The following is a 20,288-nucleotide window of genomic DNA, read 5'->3' as shown; positions in this document are numbered from 1 at the left end:
AATGAGATATATTTTGCTTCCTCCATTTACTAGAATACAATGCTCAAATAGACATTCTTTGTTTATTGCTCGATAGTTACTGAAGAGTAAGAGTAATATCCCCCTAAGGTGAGAGGTGCAGACGCCATTGTGTTACTATGATTAGCCCAGAACTGTACTGAATGTGCTTACCTATTAGACTATATTAAATGTATTTTGGCTAAACATAAGGAAATATTTTTTGTGTCCGGAAATGAATGAGAAAAAATGTAGATGGAAGGATAGTTGAGAGGCACTGAAGGTTTTGATGCTTAACAAAGCTCTAGGAGCTTTGAATTATAGCTAGGTGGAGAACAAGCCCAATATCCAAATTAAATAACATGGGTTACCATAGTGAAGAATCTAATTCTACTTGCTAAAGCAAAATTTTAGCTGTTATTTGAAAGCATTTCCTCTTCTCTCTTATAACTCATAGAAGATGGTGGTATTCTACAGTACAAAATTACTATAGTGCCATTCATAAACCACTAAACATTTGGCAGTTACCTTGAAAGGTATTTTATACATGACACATATTCAATTACTATATAAAGCTTTTAATTTATTTGGGGTCAATAACAGAATAGCATAGACGAGGTAGCTTTATAAACAACAACAAAATATTTACTACTTTATATCCTGGAGTACAGAATGTCCAAGATCAAATAGCTGGCCAGTTGGGTACCTGCTGTGCCCCTCACCCCTTCACATACTTTCTTGCTTGCTTCATACCCATATGGTGTAGATTGGGACACAATATTTCTGGTCTTTTCATATGAGGGTCATAATTTATAAAGTTTCTATACTCATTATTCAATCTAAATATAATTATTGCCAAGAGTAGTGTCACATAGCTTTAATTCTAACACTCAGAAGGCAAAGGCAGGTGGATTTCTTTGAGTTCATGGCCAGCCTGGTCTATATAGTCAGTTCCAGGCAATCCAAGGATACACAGTGAGACCCTGTTTCAAATGTAAGTAAATGAACAAACAAACAAAATCAGCTCCCTAAGGCCCTGGTCACTTCTACTGTTACATTAGCAGTTATTTTTCAACTTATGAGCTGTAGTGGTGCTCTGTAATTTAAGTTAAGGAATGCAAGTTCAAGGCCTATCTAAGCTACAAAATGACTTCACTATCAATCATCAACCTGAGCAATTTAACCTGATGCTGTCTAGAAATAAAAAAATAATAATAAAGCAAAACACTAGGGAAGTTACTCAGTGATACTGTGTTTTCCTGTTTTTCACATGTTCCTGGATACTGTACCCCTGTCTCTCTCTCTCACACACATACACAAAAAAGAAAAAATAAAGTACCACATATGAAGTTTGGAAAAAAGCCATGAATACTGAGTCCATAACAAAGTTTAATAGTCTCAATTGTATGATAAATAACCAACACAATTCTCAAGGTTCAGAACTGGAGAGACGGGTCAGCAGTTAAGAGCACTGTATGAGCGAGAATTGTTGAGACCAAGGTTGGAAAGAGCACAGAGACGAATAGCCAAACTAGTGGAAACACTTGAACTATGAACCAATAGCTGAGGAGCCCCCAAGTAGATCAGGCCCTCTGGATAAGTGAGACAGTTGATTAACTTGAACTGTTTGGGAGGCACCCAGGCAGTGGGAAGGGATCCTGTCCTTAGTGCATGAGCTGGCTATTTGGAACCTGGGGCCTATGCAGGGACACTTTGCTCAGCCTGGGAGGAGGGGACTGAACCTGCCTGGACTAAATCTTCCAGGTTTAGCTGAATCCCCAGGGGAGTCCTTACCCTGGAGGTGATGGGAATGGGGGATTGATTGGGGGGAAGGGGGAGGGAGGACAGGGGAATCTGTGGCTTATATGTAATATTAAATCAAATTATAAAAAATAAAATAAATAACGAAAAAAAAGAAAAATAAATTTTTAAAAAAGATTTTTAAAAAAAAGTGACTATTTTTTCCAGAAGCCCTTAATTTAATTTTTAACACCCACAAGGTAGTTCACAACCTTCTGTAACTCCTGTTCCAGGAGATCTGATGCCTCTAGCAGCACAACACACACAGAGGTGGTGAACATGCATACAAACAAACATGCACACACACACACACACACACACACACACACACACGCACACGCACACTATATATGAATATATACACATATATGAATATATATACATAAATATATTCAAATAAATTTAAAACATTCTCAAGATTCTTAAGGTATTAAATATTGGAGCAAGTACAGACTGTTGATCCATCTAGCATGTGCTATTCTACTCTTCCCACAGTAAAGCTGACCTTTTGGGGTTTAAGTATTATTTTTTTCACTACCTTTTTTTTGAACTTGACATCTTTTTATTGACATTCATCTATTTTTTGTTTTGTTTTGAGACGGTTTCTCTGTGTATTTTTGGTGCTTGTCCTGGAACTCATCTGTAGACCAGGCTTGGCATCGACCTCACAGAGATCTGCCTGACTCTGCTAGCTGAGTGCTGTGATTAAAGGCGTGCTCCACAGCTGCCTGACGACTTTCTTGTATTTTTAAATCATTCCATTAGTTGTAGAAGTTCATGGATATCTCAAGGTGATGGGATAGATCTCATATGTGGAAGTTTTATAACTACATAAATAAATGAAATGCAAACTATAACTATTTCCTCGGCATAGTACTAGGCTCCTCTCTCTCTCTCTCTCTCTCTCTCTCTCTCTCTCTCTCTCTCTCTCTCTCTCTCTCTCTCTCTCTCTCTCTCCTCTTTAGAAAACAAACCAAAAACTAGAATTAAAAAAAACACAACAAATACACTCCCCCCATAATAACACAAAATTGTATCCCAGATGATTTGAAAAGAGATTTTATGCTCAAAATACTGGATTGAATCCACTGACAGAGTAAAAAGAATATGAACATAAATAGAGGGTTTGATTAATAAAGGGGGAAAGTGGTAAGAATATAAATATCTCTATGTAAAGTGTAACTTCAACAGATTGGGATCTACAAACTCACATGGCTTAGTCTCTTTCCTGTACTAATCAAATACCTTGAAAACTTGAGTCTGCATAATAAAGAGAAGGAATACATATTTTCTCTTGAATTTACTTCCTCCTATTCTAAGTCCTCTACCTGATGTTCAACTTTATCTTCTCCCAACACTCTGAAGACACACTCTGCTTTTCCCAGTGTTTGAAGGGGGTTATTAGTCGTGAATATGACTTCTGCCGTGAAATTTAAAAGAGACGGGAACCATGGCAAGATCGGGATAATTACAGACATATGAAAAACAAATTGTGCAGAAACTTCCTTTCTCTGTGCTTAATCCTGAGGTTTAAAGAGAGTTCTCTCGGAGAGGGTGACTTCTGGAAGTTGGATTTTGGAGGCAGACACCCAGGAAGGTGGAGTTGCAGAAGCAACCCAGCCAGAGCGCTCGAGTATTCCCTGGCCACTCGTCTATAAGACTGAGAAGTACACCCCCCACGCCAGAGGGGGCGCCAGAGAGGCGAGGCTTCCGGCAGCGTCTCTCGGGGTTCTTCCCTCCGCGAGGGCGTGATTTCCTTCTCCACAGTTCGAGACCGGGAGGCGTGAGGAGCGCTGTCGCGGCCGCCGGCTCAACAGGACCAGGAGACAAGCCCCAGTCTGTGTCGTTCCAGGTGAGGAGGTTGAGAAAGGCATCTCAGAGTCGATTTCCCTGCTCTTGAACCCGTGCCTTTGGTCTCGGTCTCTGTCCTTGAGACTTGGCTTCGCACCAACCGCCCCCTTGTTCACCTAAAGCCCCACGTCGTCGAAGCCGAGGACCCTCTCCCCGCCCGGCCCGTGGGCCCCTAGTTGCCAGAGGTGGTCCATCTCAGAATAAAGCTCTTCACCTCCATCCGGACAGCTTTCCGCCCTCTCCCGCCACCTCCTCCCCGCCGGCCGGCTCGTGCCCCCCCCCCCTTCTCGGCTTTTCTACCGGTCGCCGCCATTTCGAAAGACCACGAGCCTGGCCGTGGCCGTGGCGGTGGCGGTGGGGCAGGCCTTTATTCGCATCACTGGGAGGCAGAGGCAGGGGCATTTAATCCTGCCACTTGGGGGCAGAGGCAGGGGGATTTAATCTCAGCACTGGAGGGCAGAGGCAGGAAATTTACTCCCAGCAATGGGAATTAGAGGCCAGGGAATTTAATCCGAGCACTGGGAGGGAAAGGCAGGAGAATTTAGTCCAAGCACTGGGAGGCAGAGTCAGGGGGATTTAATCCCAGCACTGGGAAGAAGATGGAGGGGGATTAAAACTATCACTTGGGGGCAGAAACAGAGGGATTTAATCCCATCACTTGGGAGGCAGAGCCAGTGTGATTTAATCCCAACATTGGGGGCAGAGGCAGGGACATTTAATCCCAGTACATGGAAGCAGACAGGAGAATTTAATCCCAGCACTTCAAGGGAGAGGCAAGGGGATTTAATCCTAGCACTTGGGAGGCAGAAGAAGGTGGATTAAATCCAGTCACTTTGGGGGGAGAGGCAGGGGTATTTAATCCTAACACTGGGATGCAGAGGCAAGGAAATTTAATCCTAGCTCTGGGAGGGAGATGAAGGGGGATTTAATTCCAGCACTGGGAGACAGAGGCAGGATGATTTAATCTCATCACTTGGAGGCAGAGGCAGGGGTATTTAATCCCAGTAATGGGAGGAAGAAACAGGGGCATTTAGTCCTAGCACTTGGGAGACAGAGACAGGGAAATTGAAGCCCATCGCTGTGGTGGAGATGAAGGGGGATTTATTTCCACCTCTGAGAGGCTCATGCAGGAGGATTTAATACCATCACTGAGGGACAAAGGCAGGGAGATTTAACCCCATCCCTTGGGGCCAGAGCCAGGGGCATTTAGTCCTAGCACTGGGGGGGACAGAGTCAAGGGAATTTAATCCCAGCACTGGGAGGGAAAAGAAGGGATATTAAATTCTAGCACTCGGTTTTGGTAGGCTGATGCAGGGGGATTTAATCCCAGCACTGAGAGGGAGAGCCAGAGGTAAATAATTGCAGCACTCAGGCAGAGGCAGGAGGTTTTAATCTCAGCACTGGGAGGGAGAAGCAGGGGCTTTTAATTCCAACACTTGGGAGGCTGATGCTGGGGGACTTAATCCCATCACTTGGGGGCAGAAACAGGATGATTTATTCCCATCACTTGGGGACAGAGGTAGGGGGATTTAATCCCAGCACAGGGAGGCAGAGGCAAGGGGTCAGAGCCCGGTGCAAGGGTACTTAATCCCAGCACTAGGGGCAAGAGTCAGGGGTCTTTAATCCCAGCACTGAGAGGCAGAAGCATTGTGGTTTAATCCCATCACTCTGGGGTAGAAGAAGGCGGATTTAATCCCAGTACTGGGTGGCATATGGGGGGGGAATTAATCCTAGTACTTGCAAGGAAGAGGCAGGGGGTTTTATTCACAGCACTTGGAGGCAGACACAGGGAAATTTAATTTCAGCACTTGGGAGGCTAATGCAGGGGGATTTAATCCCAGCACTGGGAGGCAGAGGCAGGAAATTTATTCCTAGCACTGGGAGTTAGATGCAATGGAATTTAATCTGAGCACTGGGAGGGAAAGGAATGGGGATTTAATTCTAGCCCTTGGGAGACTAAATCAGGGGGATTTAATGCCATCACTTGGGGACAGATGCAGGGGTATTTAATCCCAGCACAGGGAGACAGAGGCAAGAGAAATAATCCCAGTACTGGGAGGCAGAGGAAGGGACATTTAATTCTGGCACCTGAGGAGGCTAATGCAGGGGGATTTAATCACAGAATTGGGAGGGAGACAGGTGGTTTTAATTCCAACAGACATAGCCTGGTGTAGGGGTCTTTAATCCCAGCACTGAGAGGAAGAGTCATTGTGGTTTAATCCCATCACTCCGGGGTAGAAGAAGGGGGATTTAATCCCAGTACTGGGTGGCAGATGGGGGGTTGAATTAATCCTAGTACTTTTGAGGCAGAGGCCGGGGGATTTAATGCCAGCACTGGGGGCAGAGGCAGGAAATTTAATCCCAGCACTGGGAGTTAGAGGCAAGGGAATTTAATCCGAGCACTGGGAGGGAGAGGAATGGGGATTTAATTCCAGACTTGGGAGACTAATGCAATGGGATTTAATCCATCAGTTGGAGGCAGAGTCAGAGGTCTTTAACCCAAGCACTGAAAGGCAGAGTAATTGTGGTTTAATCTTGTCACTCCAGGCAGATGCAGAGGGAATTAATCCTAGCACTTGGGAGGCTGAGGCACGGGATTTTAGTCCCAGAACTGGGAGGCAGACACAGGGAAATTTAATTCAAGCACTTGGAGGCAGAACAGAGGATTTAAATTAAGAAATTGGGAGGCTGATGCAGGGGGATTTAATCCTATCAATTGGGGGGCAGAGGCAGGGGAAATTAATCCCAGCACTCGGGGACAGAGGCAGGCAGATTTAATCCTAGCACCTGGGAGGCAGATGCAGGGGGACTTAATACTAGCACTGGGGAGGCATAGTCAGGGTATTTTAGTCCCAGCACTGGGAGGCAGAGGCAGGGAAATTTAATTCAAGCACTTGGAAGAAGAAGCAGGTGGATTTAATCCCAGCACTGGGAAGCAGAGGCATAGGGATTTAATCCCAGCACTCGGGGGGCAGAGGCAAGAAAATCATTCCCAGCACTGGAAGTTAGAGACAAGGGAACTTAATCTGAGCACAGGGAGGAAGAGGAATGGGGATTTAATTCTAGCCCTTGGGAGACTAATTCAGGGGGATTTAATCCCATCAGTTGGGCGAAGAGGCAGGGGGATTTAATCCCAGCACTGGGAGAGAGAGGCAGGGGTATATAATCCCGTCACTTGGGGACAGAGGCAGGGGGGATTTAATCTCAGCACTTTGAGACAGAGGCAGGGCGATTTAATCCCAGTCCTGGGAGGAAGAGCCAGGGGGTTTTAATCGTAGCAATTGCAAGGGGGAGACAGGGAAATTTAATTCTAGTATGTGGAAACAGAAGCCAGAGGATTTAATTCCAGCACTTGGGAGGTAAAGGCAGGCGTATTTAATGCCAGCATTTGAGGTAAAGGCAGTTGGATTAAATCCAGTCACTTCGGGCAGAGGCAGGGGGATTTAAGCAAAGCTGGGGAGGCACAGGCAAGGGAATTAAATCCCATTGCTGTGGTGGAAATGAAGGGGGATTTAATTCCACCTCTGAGAGGCTGATGCAGGAGGATTTAATCCCATCACTCATGTACAGAGCCGGGGGCATTTAGTGCCAGCACTTGGGGGCAGAGTCAAGGGAATTTAATCCCACCACTGGGAGGCAGAGGCAGGGGGATTTAATCTAGTGACTCCAGGGTGGAGACAGGGGGATCCAATCCCAGCACTGGGAGTCAGAGGAGGGGGCATTTAATTCTAGCACCAGGTAGGCTGATACAGGGGGATTTAATCCCAGCACTGGCAGGGAGAGGCAGGGGGTTTTAATTCCAACAGTGCAGCCTTGTGCAGCGATATTTAATCCCAGCACTTGGGGTAAGAGTCAGAGGTCTTTAATCCCAACACTGAGAGGCAGAGACATTGTGTTTTAATCCCGTTACTCTGGGCCAGAACCGGGGATTTAATCCCAGTATGGGTGGCAGGTGCGGGGAGGAATTAATCCTAGTACTTGTGAGGCAGAGGCAGGGGGTTTTAGTCCCAGCACTGGGAGGCAGACACAGGGAAATTTAATTTCAGCACTTGGGAGGCTAATGCAGGGGGATTTAATCCCAGCACTCGGAGGGCAGAGGCAAGAAATTTATTCCCAGCACTGGGAGTTATAGGCAAGGGAATTTAATCTGAGCACTGGGAGGGAGAAGAATTGGGATTTAATTCCAGCAATTGGGAGACTAATGCAGGAGAATTTAATCCTATCAGTTGGGGGAAGAGTCAGGGGTCTTTAATCCCAGCACTGAGAGGCAGAGGCATTGTGGTTTAATCCCATTAGTCCGGGCCACAAACAGGGATTTAATCCCAGTACTCAGTGGCAGATGCAGGGTGGGGAGGTGGGAGAATTAATCTTAGTACTTGTGAGGCAGAGGTAGGGGGTTTTAGTCCCAGCACTAGGAGACAGAGGCAGGGACACTTAATTCCAGGACTTTGATGCAGAAGCCGGCGGATATAATTCCAGCACTAGGGAGGTTGATGAAGGGAGATTTAATACCAGCTTTGGGAGTGAGAACCAGAGGATTTTAACCCCAGCACTCAGAGGCAGAGGCAGGAGGATTTAATACTATCACTTGGGTGCAGAGGCAGGGAGATTTAATCTCAGCACTGTAAGGCAAAGGCAGGGGGATTTAATCCCAGCACTTGTAGAAAGAGTCAGGGGGATTTAATCTTAGCACTGGGAGGCTGAGGCATGCCGATTTAATTTCAGTACTGGGAGGCAGAGGCAGGGTTTAATGAAATCCTATCACTTGGGGACAGACTCAGAGGAACTTAATCCCAACACTGGGAGGCAGAGGCAGGGGGACTTAATCCCAGCACTGGAAATCAGAGACAGGGGGTTTTAATTCCAACAGTCAGGAGCCTGGTGCAGAAGGATTTAATCCCAGCACTGGGAGGCAAAGGCAGGGGGATTTAATCTCAGCACTGGGAAGGAGACACAGGAGGTTTTAATTCCAACCCTCAAGAGCCTGTTGCTGGGTATTTAATCCCAGCACTTGGGGGAAGAGGAAGGGGGCTTTATTCTAAGCACTATGAGGCAGAGGAAGGGTGATTTAATCCCAGCACTGGGAGGAAGACCCAGGGGGATTTAATCCTGTCACTCTTGGGAGGAGTCGGGAGGATTTAATCTGAGCACTGGGAGGCAGAGGCAGGGAAATTTAGTCTCAGCATTGAGAGATAGAGGCAGGCGGTTTTAATCTCAACACTTGGGAGCCAGGTGAAGGGAGATTTAATCTGAGCACTTGGGAGAAGAGGCAGAGGGATTTAATCTCAGCACTGGGAAACAGAGGCAGCAGGATTTAATCCCATTAATGGTAGGAAGATCAAGGGGGGTTTAATCCTAGCAATTAGGAGGCAGAGGCAGTTTATTTTAGTCCCAGCACTCGTAGGCAGAGGCAGGGAAATTTAATTCCAGCACTTGAGGCAGAATTTGGAGTATTTAATTCTAGCACTTGGGAGGTTGATGCAGGGGGATCTAATCCTAGCTTTGGGAATGAGAACCAGAGGATTTAACCCCAGCACTTGAAGGGAGAGGCAGGTGGATTAATCCTATCACTTGGGGGTAGAGGCAGGGGGATTTGATCCCAGCACTGTGAAGCAGATGCAAGGAGATATAATCTCTGCACTGAGAGGCAGAAGCAGGCAGATTTAATCCCGTCACTCAGAGGCAGAGGATTTAATACCAGCACTGGGATGCAGAGGCAGGGTGTTTAATACCAATCACTGCTTGGTAGAGTAAGGGAGATTTAATCTCAGCACTGGTAGGAGCAGGCAGGGGGTGTTAATTCCAACACTCAGGAGCCTGGTGCAGGCGGATTTAATCCCAGTACTGGGAGGCAGAGGAAGGTAGATTTAATATGAGCACTGGGAAGCAGAGGCAGCATGATTTAATCCCATCATTCAGGGTCAGTAGCAGGGGGATTTAATTTAACCACTTGGAGGCAGAGGCAGGGGGAGTTAATCCCAGTATTGGGAGAAAGAGGCAGAGAATTTAATTCTAGCGTTGCAAGGCAGAGGCATTGAAATTTAATTCCCTCACTTGGAGGCAGAGCGAGAGGATTTAATTATAGCACTCAGGGGCAGAGGCAGGGGGATTTATTCCCATCACTGGGAGGCAGAGGCAGGGGAATTTAATCCCAGCACTGGGAGGTAGAGGCAGGGTTTTTCAATTCTAATACTTGGGAGCCTGGTGCAGAGGGATTTAATCCCAGCACGTGGGGGAAAAGGCAGGGGTATTTAATCTCAGCACTGGTAGGCAGAGTCGGGGGAATTTAATCTCAGTACTGGGAGGAAGAGGCAGGGGGATTTGATCCCAGCACTGGGGGGAGATAAGAATGGACATTTAATTCTAGCACTCATTATGCTGATGGAGGTGGATTTAATTCCAGCACTGGGAGGGAGAGCCAGAGGGATTTAATCAGAGCACTGGAAAGCAGATCCAGGGGGATTTAATGCCAGCACTGGGAGGCAGAAGCTTGGGGATTTAATTCCAGCACTCAGAGGATTTAATTTCAGCAATTGGGAGGATGATGCAGTAGGATTCAATCCCAGCACTGGGAGGCTGAGGCAGGGGGATTTAATCCTGTCACTCCTTGTTGGAGTAAAGGGGATTTAATCCTAGCACTGAGAGGCATAGGTAGTGAGATTTAATCTCAGCACTGGGAGGAGGAGGAGGAGGCAGAGGGTTTTAATTCTAATACTTGGGAGCCTGGTGCAGGGGGATTTAATCCCAGCATTTGGGGGAAGAGGCAGAGGGCTTTAATCTCAGCACTGGGAGGTAGAGGCAGCATGATTTAATCGCATCACTCAGTTTCAGTGGCAGGGGGATTTAATTTCACCACTTGGAGGCAGAGGCAGGAGGAGTTAATCCCAGTACTTGGATAAAGAGGCAGGGGGATTTAATCCTAGGACTTGAGAGGCGGAGGCAGGGATATTTAATTCCAGCACTGGGAGGCAGAGGCAGGGATATTTAATTCCAGCACTGGGAGGCAGAAGATGGAGGATTTAATTCCAGCAGTCAGAGGCAGAGGACAGAGGATTTATTTTCAGCGCTTGGGAGGCTGATGCAGAGTGATATAATCCCAGCACTGGGAGGCAGAGGCAGGGGCATTTAATCCTGTCACTTGGGGGCAGATGCAGTGGGAGTTAATCCCAGCACTGGGAGGCAGAGGCAGGAGAATTTAATTCCAACATTCAGGAGGCTGGTGCAGGGGGGATTTAATGCCAACACAGGGAGGCAGAAGCTAGAGGATTTAATTTCAGCACTTGGGAGGCTGATGCAGGGGTATATAATCCCAGCACTGGGATTGAGAAGAAGGGGGATTTAACTCCAGCATTTTGAGGCAGACAAAGGGGAATTAAATCCCATCACTTGGGGGCAGAGGAAGTGGGATTTAATCCCATAATACTGGGGCAGAAGCATGGGATTTAATCCCAGAACTGGGAAGCAGAGGCAAGGGATTTAATCCCAGCACTCACAGGCAGAACCCGGAGGATTCAATCCCACCAGTCAGATCAGAAGATGGAGAATTTAATTTTAGCACTTGGGAGGATGATGAAGGGGGATATAATTCCAGTGCAGGGAGGCAGAGGCAGGGGGATTTAACCCCAGCACTTGGAGTCAGGGGCAGGGGAATTTAATCATGGCACTGGGAAGCAGAAGCTAGGGGGTTTAATTCAATCACTGAGAGGCAGAACAGAGGATTTAATTTCAGCACTTGAAGGGAGAGCCAGGGTTTTAATTCCAACACTTGGGAGGCTGATACAGGGGGAATTAATCACAGCAGAGACAGGGGCATTTAATCTCAGCACTGGGAGGCAGAAGTTGCGGAATTTAATTCCAGCACTCGGAGGCAGAACCTGGAGGATTCAAATTCAGCACTTGGGAGGCTGATGCAGGGGGATTTTATCCTAGCACTGGGAGGCAGAGAAAGAGTGATTTAATCATGTCACTCGGGGGGCAGGAAGGGGAATTTAATTCCAGCACTGGGAGGCAGATGCAGGGGGATTTAATTCCAGCACTGGGAGGCAGAGGCAGGGGGGTTTAATCCTATCACTGGGAGGCAGAGGCAGGGGGGTTTAATCCCATACCTTGGGGACAGAGGCAGGGGATTTAATTCCATCAGTCAGGGGCAGAGGCAGTGGTATTTAATCCCAGCACTGGGAGGCAGATGCAGGGGGATATAATCCCAGCACTGGGAGGCATAACCCGGAGGATTTAATTTTAGCACTTGGGGCAGAGACAGGCATATTTAAACCCAGAACTTGGGAGGCATATGCAGGGGTATTTAATCCCAGCAGTGGTAGGCAGAGTTAGGGGAATTTAATTCCAGCACTGGGAGGCAGAGGCAGGGGGATTTAATTCAATCACTTGGTGCTAGAGGCAGGAGGATTTTATGCCAGCACTGGAAGGCAGAGGCAGAGTGATTTAATCCCGGCAATGGGAGGGAGAGGAAAGGGGATTTCATTACAACACTGGGAGCTAAAGACAGGGGGATTTAATCCCACCACTTGGGGCCAGACATAGGGGGATTTTTTTCCCAGCACTGGGAAGCAGAGGCAGGGTGATTTAATCCCAGCAATGGGACCTTTAATCCCAGCACTGGGAGACATAGGCAAGGGGACTTAATCCTAGCATTTCGGAGGCAGAGGCAGAGGGTCATAATCCCAGCATTGAGAGGCTAATTCAGGGGAATTTTATCCTAGCACTCAGGAAGCAGAGGCAAGGGATTTAATCCCAGCACTCATAGGCAAAACTCGGAGTATTCAATACCACCAGTCAGAGGCATAATACAGAGACCTTAATTTCATGACTTGCAAGGATGATGAAGGGGGATTTAATTCCAGTGCTGGGGGGCAGAGGCAGGGGGATTTAATTTCAGCACTTGGGAGGTGGATTCAAGGGGATTTTATCCCAGCAATGTCATGCAGAGGCAGGGGATTAAATCCCACCACACGGAGGCGTAGGCAGTGTAGTTTAATCCCAGCACTGGGAGGCAGAGGCAGGGTGATTTAATCCCAACACTGACTGGGAGCCTGAGGCAGTTGGATGTAATCTCAGTACTGGGAGACATAGATATGGAGATTTAATCCAAGCACTGGGAGACATAGGCAAAGGGATTTAATCCTAGCATATTGCAGTCAGGGGCAGAGGGTCATAATCCCAGCACTGAGAGGCCAATGCGGGGGAATTTAATCCCAGCACTGGGAGGCAGAGGCAGGTACATTTATCCCCAGCACTTGGAGGCAGAGGCAGGGGAGTTTAATCCCAATACTGGAGACATAGGCAGGAGGATTTAATCCAAGCATTTTGGAGGCAGAGGAAGGGGTTTTTAGTCTGAGCAATGGAAGCCCAAAGCAGCAGAATTTAATCCCAGCACACAGGAAGCAGAGGCAAGGGATTTAATCCCAGCACTCAGAGTCATAACTAAGAGTATTCAATCCCAGCATTCAGAGGTACTAGATGGAGAATTTAATTTCAGCACTTGGGAGGATGATTAAGGGGGATATAATTCCAGTGCTGGGAAGCAGAGCAGGGGGATTTAACCACAGTACTTGGAGGCAGAGGCAGGGGCATTTAATCCCACCACTGGGAGGTAGAAGATGGGGGATTTAATCTAGCACTTGGAGGCAGAACCCGGAGCATTTAATTTAAGCACTTGGGAGGCTTAAGCAGGGGGATTTTATCCCAGCAATGTGATAAAAGTGGGGGGATTAAATCCTGTCACTCAGAGGCATAGGAAGTGTGGTTAATCCCAGCACTGGGAGCTAGAAGCAGGGGGATTTAATCCCACCACTTGGGGCCAGAGAGAGGGGGATTTTTTCCCAGTACTGAGAGGCAGAGACAGGTTGATTTAATCCCAGCACTGGGAGGCAGAGTCAGGGGGATTTAATCCCAGCACTGGGAGGAAGAGGGAGGGGGATTAAAACCATCACTTGGGGGCAGAAACAGAGGGATTTAATCCCATCACTTGGGAGGCAGAGCCAGGGTGATTTAATCCCATCATTGGGGGGAGAGGCAGGGGGATTTAATCCCAGCATATGAAAGCAGACAAGAGAATTTAATCCTAGCACTTCAAGGGAGAGGTAAAGGGATTTAATCCAAGCACTTGGGAGGCAGGAGAAGGTGGATTAAATCCAGTCACTTGGGGACAGAGGCAGAGGGATTTAATCCTAACACTGGAATAGAAAGGCAAGGAAATTTAATCCTAGCTCTGGAAGGGAGATGAAGGGGGATTTAATTCCAGCACTGGGAGAGAGAGGCAGGGGGATTTAATCTCATCACTTGGAGGCTGAGGCAGGGGTATTTAATCCAAGTACTGGGAGGAAAAGATAGGGGGATTTAGTCCTAGCACTTGGGAGGCAGAAGCAAGGGGATTTAGTCCTAGCACTTGGGAGGCAGAGACAGGGAAATTGAAGCCCAGCGCTGTGGTGGAGATGAAGGGGGATTTATTTCCACCTCTGAGAGGCTCATGCAGGAGGATTTAATCTGATCACTCAGGGACAAAGGCAGGGAGATTTAACCCCATCACTTGGGGCCAGAGCCAGGGGCATTTAGTCCTAGCACTGGGGGGACAGAGTCAAGGGAATTTAATCCCAGCACTGGGAGGGAAAAGAAGGGATATTAAATTCTAGCACTCGGTTTTGGTAGGCTGATGCAGGGGGATTTAATCCCAGCACTGAGAGGGGAGAGCCAGAGGTAAATAATTACAACACTCAGGCAGAGGCAGGAGGTTTTAATCTCAGCACTGGGAGGAAGAAGCAGGGGCTTTTAATTCCAACACATGGGAGGCTGATGCTGGGGGACTTAATCCCATCACTTGGGGGCAAAAGCAGGATGATTTAATTCCATCACTTAGGGACAGAGGCAGGGGGATTTAATCCCAGCACAGGGAGGCAGAGGCAAGAGAAATAATCCCAATACTGGGAGGCAGAGGAAGGGGCATTTAATTCTGGCACCTGGGGAGGCTAATGCAGTGGGATTTATCCCAACACTGGGATCGAGGCAAGAGGGATTTAATCCCATGGCTGGTAGGCAGAGGCAGGGAGATTTAATGCCAGCACTGGGAGGCAGAAGCTCGGGGATTTAATTCCAGCAGTCAGAGGCAGAGGAGATTGGATTTATTATCAGCACTTGGGAGCCTGATGAGGAGTGATATAATCCCAGCACAGGGAGGCAGAGGCAGAGGGATTTCAGCTCAACACTGGGAGGGAGAGGCAGGGGGTTTTAATTGCAAAATTTAGAGCCTGGTGCAAGGGTACTTAATCCCAGCACTAGGGGAAAAGTCAGGGGTCTTTAATCCCAGCACTGAGAGGCAGAGGCATTGTGGTTTAATCCCATTACAATGGGGCAAAATCAGGGGGATTTAATCCCAGTACTGGGTGGCAGATGGGGGGGATTAAACCTAATACTTGCAAGGCAGAGGCAGGGGGATTTAATCCCAGCACTGGGAGGCAGAGGCAGGAGGATTTAGTCCTGACACTTGGGAGGCTATGCAGGGGGATTTAATCCCAGCACAGGGAGGCAGAGGCAGTGGGATTTAATCTCAGCACTGGGGGGGGGAGAGGAAGGAAAATTATTCCCAGCACTGGGAGTTAGAGGCCAGGGAATTTAATCAGAGCACTGGGAGGGAAAGGCAGGAGAATTTAGTCCAAGCACTAGGAAGCAGAGGCAGGGGGCTTTAATCCCAGCACTGGGATGAAGAAGGAGGGGGATTAAAACCATCACTTGGGGCAGAAACAGAGGGATTTAATCCCATCACTTGGGAGGCAGAGCCAGTGTGATTTAATCCCAACATTGGGGGCAGAGGCAGGGACATTTAATCCCATCATTGGGGGCAGACAAGAGAATTTAATCCCAGCACTTCAAGGGAGAGGCAAGGGAATTTAATCCTAGCACTTGGGAGGCAGAAGAAGGTGGATTAAATCCAGTCACGTGGGGGCCAGAGGCAGGGGGATTTACTCCTAACACTGGGATGCAGAGGAAAGGTAATTTAATGCTAGCTCTGCGAGGGAGATGAGCGGGGATTTAATTTCAGCATAGGGAGACAGAGGCATAGGGATTTAATCCCAGTACTGGGAGGAGGGGCCAGGGGGATTTAATCCTAGCACGTGGGAGTCAGAGAGAGGGAAATTAAATCCCAGCGCTATGGAGGAGATGAAGAGGGATTTATTTCCACCTCTGAGAGGCTCATGCAGGAGGATTTAATCCCATCACTTGGGGCAGATGCTGGAATTTTTAATCCCATCACTCAGGCAAAAAAGCAAGGGGATTTAATCCCATCACTTGGGGACAGTAACAGGGGCATTTAGTCCTAGCACTGGGGGGCAGAGTCAAGGGAATTTAATGCCAGCACTGGGAGGGAGAAGAAGGGGCATTAAATACTAGCACTCGGTTTCGGTAGGCTGATGAATTGGGATTTAATCCCAGCACTGAGAGGGAGACTCAGAGGTAACTAATTACAACACTCAGAGGCAGAGGCAGGAGAATTTAATCTCAGCACAGGGAGGAAGAGGCAGGGGGATTTAATTCCAACAGGTGGGAGGCTGATGCAGGTGGATTTAATGCCATCACTTGGGGGCAGAATCAGGGAGATTTAATCCCATCACTTGGGGACAGAAGCAGGGGGACTTAATGCCAGCACAGGGAGTCAGATCAAGGGAAATAATCCCAGTACTGGGTGGCAGAGGAAGGTGCATTTAATTCTGCCACCTGGGGAGGCTAATAGAGTGGGATTTAATCTGAGCACTGATGGGGAGGCACAGAGGGATTTAATCCCAAAGCTGGTAGGCAGAGTCATGGATATTTAATGCCAGCACTAGGAGGCAGAAGCTCAGGGATTTAATTCCAGCAGTCAGAGGCAGAGGACAGAGGATTTGTTTTCAGCACTTGGGAGGCTGATGCAGATTGATAAAATCCCTGCACTGGGAGGTAGAAGCAGGGGAATTAAATCCTATCACTTTGGGATAGAGGCAGGAGGATTTATTCCTAGCACAGGGAGGCAGAGGCAGGTGGATTTATTCCCAGCACTGTGAGGCAGAGGCAGGGTCTTTTAATTCCTACAGTCCTAGCCTGGTGCAAGGGTATTTAATCCCAGCACTAGAGGGAAGAGTCAGGGGTCTTTAATCCCAGCACTGAGAGGCAGAGGCATTGTGGTTTAATCCTGTCACTCCAGGGCAGAAGCAGGGGATTTAATCCCAGTACTGGGTGGCAGATGCAGGGGGGAATTAATTCTAGTATTTTCCAGTCAGAGGCTGGGGGTTTGAGTCCCAGCACTGGGAGGCAGACACAGGGAAATTTAATTCAAGCACTTGGAGGCAGAACAGAGGGATTTAATTTAAGCACTTGGGAGGCTGATGCACGGGGATTTAATCCCATCAGTTGGGGGCAGAGGCAGGGGAAATTAATACCAGTACACAGGGACAGAGGCAGGCTGATTTAATCCTAGCACTTAGGAGGCAGATGCAGGGGAACTTAATCCTAGCACTTGGGAGGCATAGTCAGGGTATTTTAGTCCCAGCACTGGGAGGCAGTGGCAGGGAAATTTAATTCCAGCACTTGTAAGAAGAAGCAGGTGGATATAATTCCAACACTTGGGAGTCTGATGCAGGGGGATTTAATCCCAGCACTGGGAAGCAGAGACCAGGGAATTTTATAAATGCACTGGTAGGGAGAAGAAGGGGCATTTAAATTCATGCATTCGGTATCAGTAGGCTGATGCAGGGGGAATTAATCCCATCACTTGGGGACAGAAGCAGGGGAATTTAACCTGAGCACTGGGAGGGAGAGGAAGCAGGATTTAATTCCAGCACTTGGGAGACTAATGAATGAGGATTTAATCCCATCAGTTGGGAGCAGAGTCAGGGGTCTTTATCTCCCTGCACTGAGACGGAGCAGCATTGTGGTTTAATCTCGTCAATCCAGGCCAGAGGCGCAGGATTTAATCCCATCAGTTGTGGGCAGAGGCAGGGGAAATTAATCCCAGCACTCGGAGACAGAGGCAGGGAGATTTTATCCAAGTGCTCGGTGGCAGATGCAGGGGGAATTAATCCTAGCACTTGGGAGTTAGAGGCAGGAGGTTTTATTCCAAGCACTGGGAGGCAGACGCAGGGAAATTTAATTTCAGCACTTGGAGGCAGAGCCAGGAGATTAAATTTCAGCACTTGGGAGGCTGATGCAGGGGGAATTAATCCCAGCACAGGGACACAGAGGCAAGGGAATTTAATAAAGGCACTGGGAGGGAGAGGAAGGGGCATTAAATTCAAGCATTCAGTATCAGTAGGCTGATGCAGGGGGATTTAATCCCAGCACTGGGAGGCAGAGGAAGGGGCATTTTATTCTAGCACCCAGTAGGCTGATACAGGGGGATATAATCCAAGTACTGCGAGGGAGATGCAGGTTGATTTAATCCCAACACTGGGAGACAGGGGCAGGTGGATTTAATTCCAGCAGTCAGAGGCAGAGGACAGAGGATTTATTTTCAGCATTTGGGAGGCTGATGCAGGGTGATATAAACCCAGCACTAGGAGACAGAGGAAGGGGGATTTATTCCCAGCACTGGGAGGGAGAGGCACGTGGTATTAATTCCAGCAGTCAGAGCCTGGTATGGGGGTATTTAATCCCAACAGTTGGGGGAAGATTCAGGGGTCTTTAATCTGAGCACCCAGAGGCAGAGGCATTGTGGTTTAATCCTATCACTCCAGGGCAGAAGCAGGGGGATTTAATCCCAGTACTGGGTGGCAGATGGGGGGGGGAATTAATCCTAGTACTTGCAAGGCAGAGGCAGGGGTTTTTAGTCCCAGCACTGTGAGGCAGAGTCAGGGGAATTTAATCCCAGCACTGGGGGCAGAGGCAGGAAATTTAATCCCACCACTGGGAGGTAGAGGCCAGGGAATTGAATCCAAGCAGTGGGAGAGAGAAGAAGCGGGATTTAATTCCAGCACTTGGGAGACTAATGCAGTGGGATTTAATCCATCAGTTGGGGGCAGAGTCATTGTGGTTTAATCCTGTCACTCCGGGCAGATGCAGGGGATTTTATCCCAGTCCTGGGTGGCAGATGCAGAGGGAATTAATCCTAGCACTTGAGAGGCAGAGGCAGGGGATTTTAGTCCTAGCACTGGGAGGCAGACACAGGGAAAGTTAATTTCAGCACTTAGAGGCAGAGCTGGAGGATTTAATTTCAGCACTTGGGGGGCTGATTCAGGGGGATTTATTCCTATCAATTGGGGGCAGAGGCAGGGGAAATTAATCCGAGCACTGTGGGACAGAGGCAGGCTGATTTAATCCTAGCACCTGGGAGGTAGATGCTGGGGGACTTAATACTAGCATTCGGGAGGCATAGTCAGGATATTTTAGTCCCAACACTAGGAGGCAGAGGCAGGGAAATTTAATTCAAGCACTTGGAAGAAGCAGGTGAATTTAATTCCAGCACTTGGGAGGCTGATGCAGGGGGATTTAATCCGAGCACTGGGAAGCAGAGGCATAGGGATTTAATCCCAGCACTCGGAGACAGAGGCAAGAAAATCATTCCCAGCACTGGCAGTTAGAGAAAGGGAATTTAATCTGAGCACTGGGAGGGAGAGGAATGGGGATTTAATTCTAGCCCTTGGGAGACTAATTCAGGGGGATTTAATCCTGTCCCTTGGAGGCAGAGGCTGGGGGATTTAATCTCATCACTTGGAGGCAGGGGCAGTGCGTTTTATTCCCAGTACTGGGAGGAAGAACCAGGGGGATTTAAACGTAGGAATTTCGAGAGGAGACAGGGAAATTTAATTCCAGTATGTGGAAGCAGAAGCCAAATGATTTAATTCCAGCACTTGGGAGGTGGAGGCAGGCAGATTTAATGCCAGCATTTGAGTCAGAGGCAGTTGGATTAAATCCAGTCACTTAGGGCAGAGGCAGGGGGATTTAAGCAAAGCACGGGGAGGCACAGGCAAGGGAATTAAATCCCATTGCTGTGGTGGAAATGAAGGGAGATTTAATTCCACCTCTGAGAGGCTGATGCAGGAGGATTTAATCCCATCACTTGCAGACAGATAGAGGGAGTTTTAATCCTATCACTCAGGGACAAAGGCATGAAGATTTATTCCCATCACTTGGGGACAGAGCCGGGGCATCTAGTCCTAGCACTAGGAGGCAGTGGCAAGGGAATTAAATGCCAGCACTGGGAGGGAGAAGAAGGAGCATTAAATTCTAGCACTCAGTTTCGGTAGGCTGATGCAGGGGGATTTAATCCCAGCACTGAGAGGGAGAGCCAGAGGTAAATAATCACAAGACTCGGAGGCAGAGGCAGGAGGATTTAATCTCAGCACTGGGGGGCAGAGGCAGGAAATTTATTTCCAGCATTGGGAGTTAGAGGCCAGGGAATTTAATCTGAGCACTGGGAGGGAAAGGCAGGAGAATTTAGTCCAAGCACTAGGAAGCAGAGGCAGAGTGATTTAATCCCAGCACTGGGATAAAGAAGGAGGGGGATTAAAACCATCACTTGAGGGCAGAAACAGAGGGATTTAATCCCATCACTTGGGAGGCAGAGCCAGGGTGATTTGATCCCATCATTGGGGGCAGAGGCAGGGGGATTTAATCCCAGCATATAGAAGCAGACAAGAGAATTTAATCCCACCACTTCA

General features: G+C 48.1%; 1 protein-coding gene across 1 annotated transcript in view; it reads left to right on the top strand.

Annotated features, from left to right (window-relative positions):
• The first annotated feature begins 3,525 nt into the window (after positions 1-3,525).
• LOC114701533 (melanoma-associated antigen B5-like) overlaps positions 3,526-20,288 on the top strand; it is a 28,482-nt gene continuing 11,719 nt past the window's right edge. Inside the window, exon 1 of the mRNA XM_028881645.2 lies at positions 3,526-3,649. The gene's annotated coding sequence lies outside the window, so the exon portion shown is untranslated. The remainder of the gene's footprint in view (positions 3,650-20,288) is intronic.

The sequence above is a fragment of the Peromyscus leucopus genome, chromosome X (genome assembly GCF_004664715.2).
Source record: "Peromyscus leucopus breed LL Stock chromosome X, UCI_PerLeu_2.1, whole genome shotgun sequence".
In the NCBI taxonomy this organism is placed as follows: domain Eukaryota; kingdom Metazoa; phylum Chordata; class Mammalia; order Rodentia; family Cricetidae; genus Peromyscus; species Peromyscus leucopus.
Note: the sequence above shows the minus strand (reverse complement) of the source record. Positions and strands in the feature narration are given on the sequence as shown.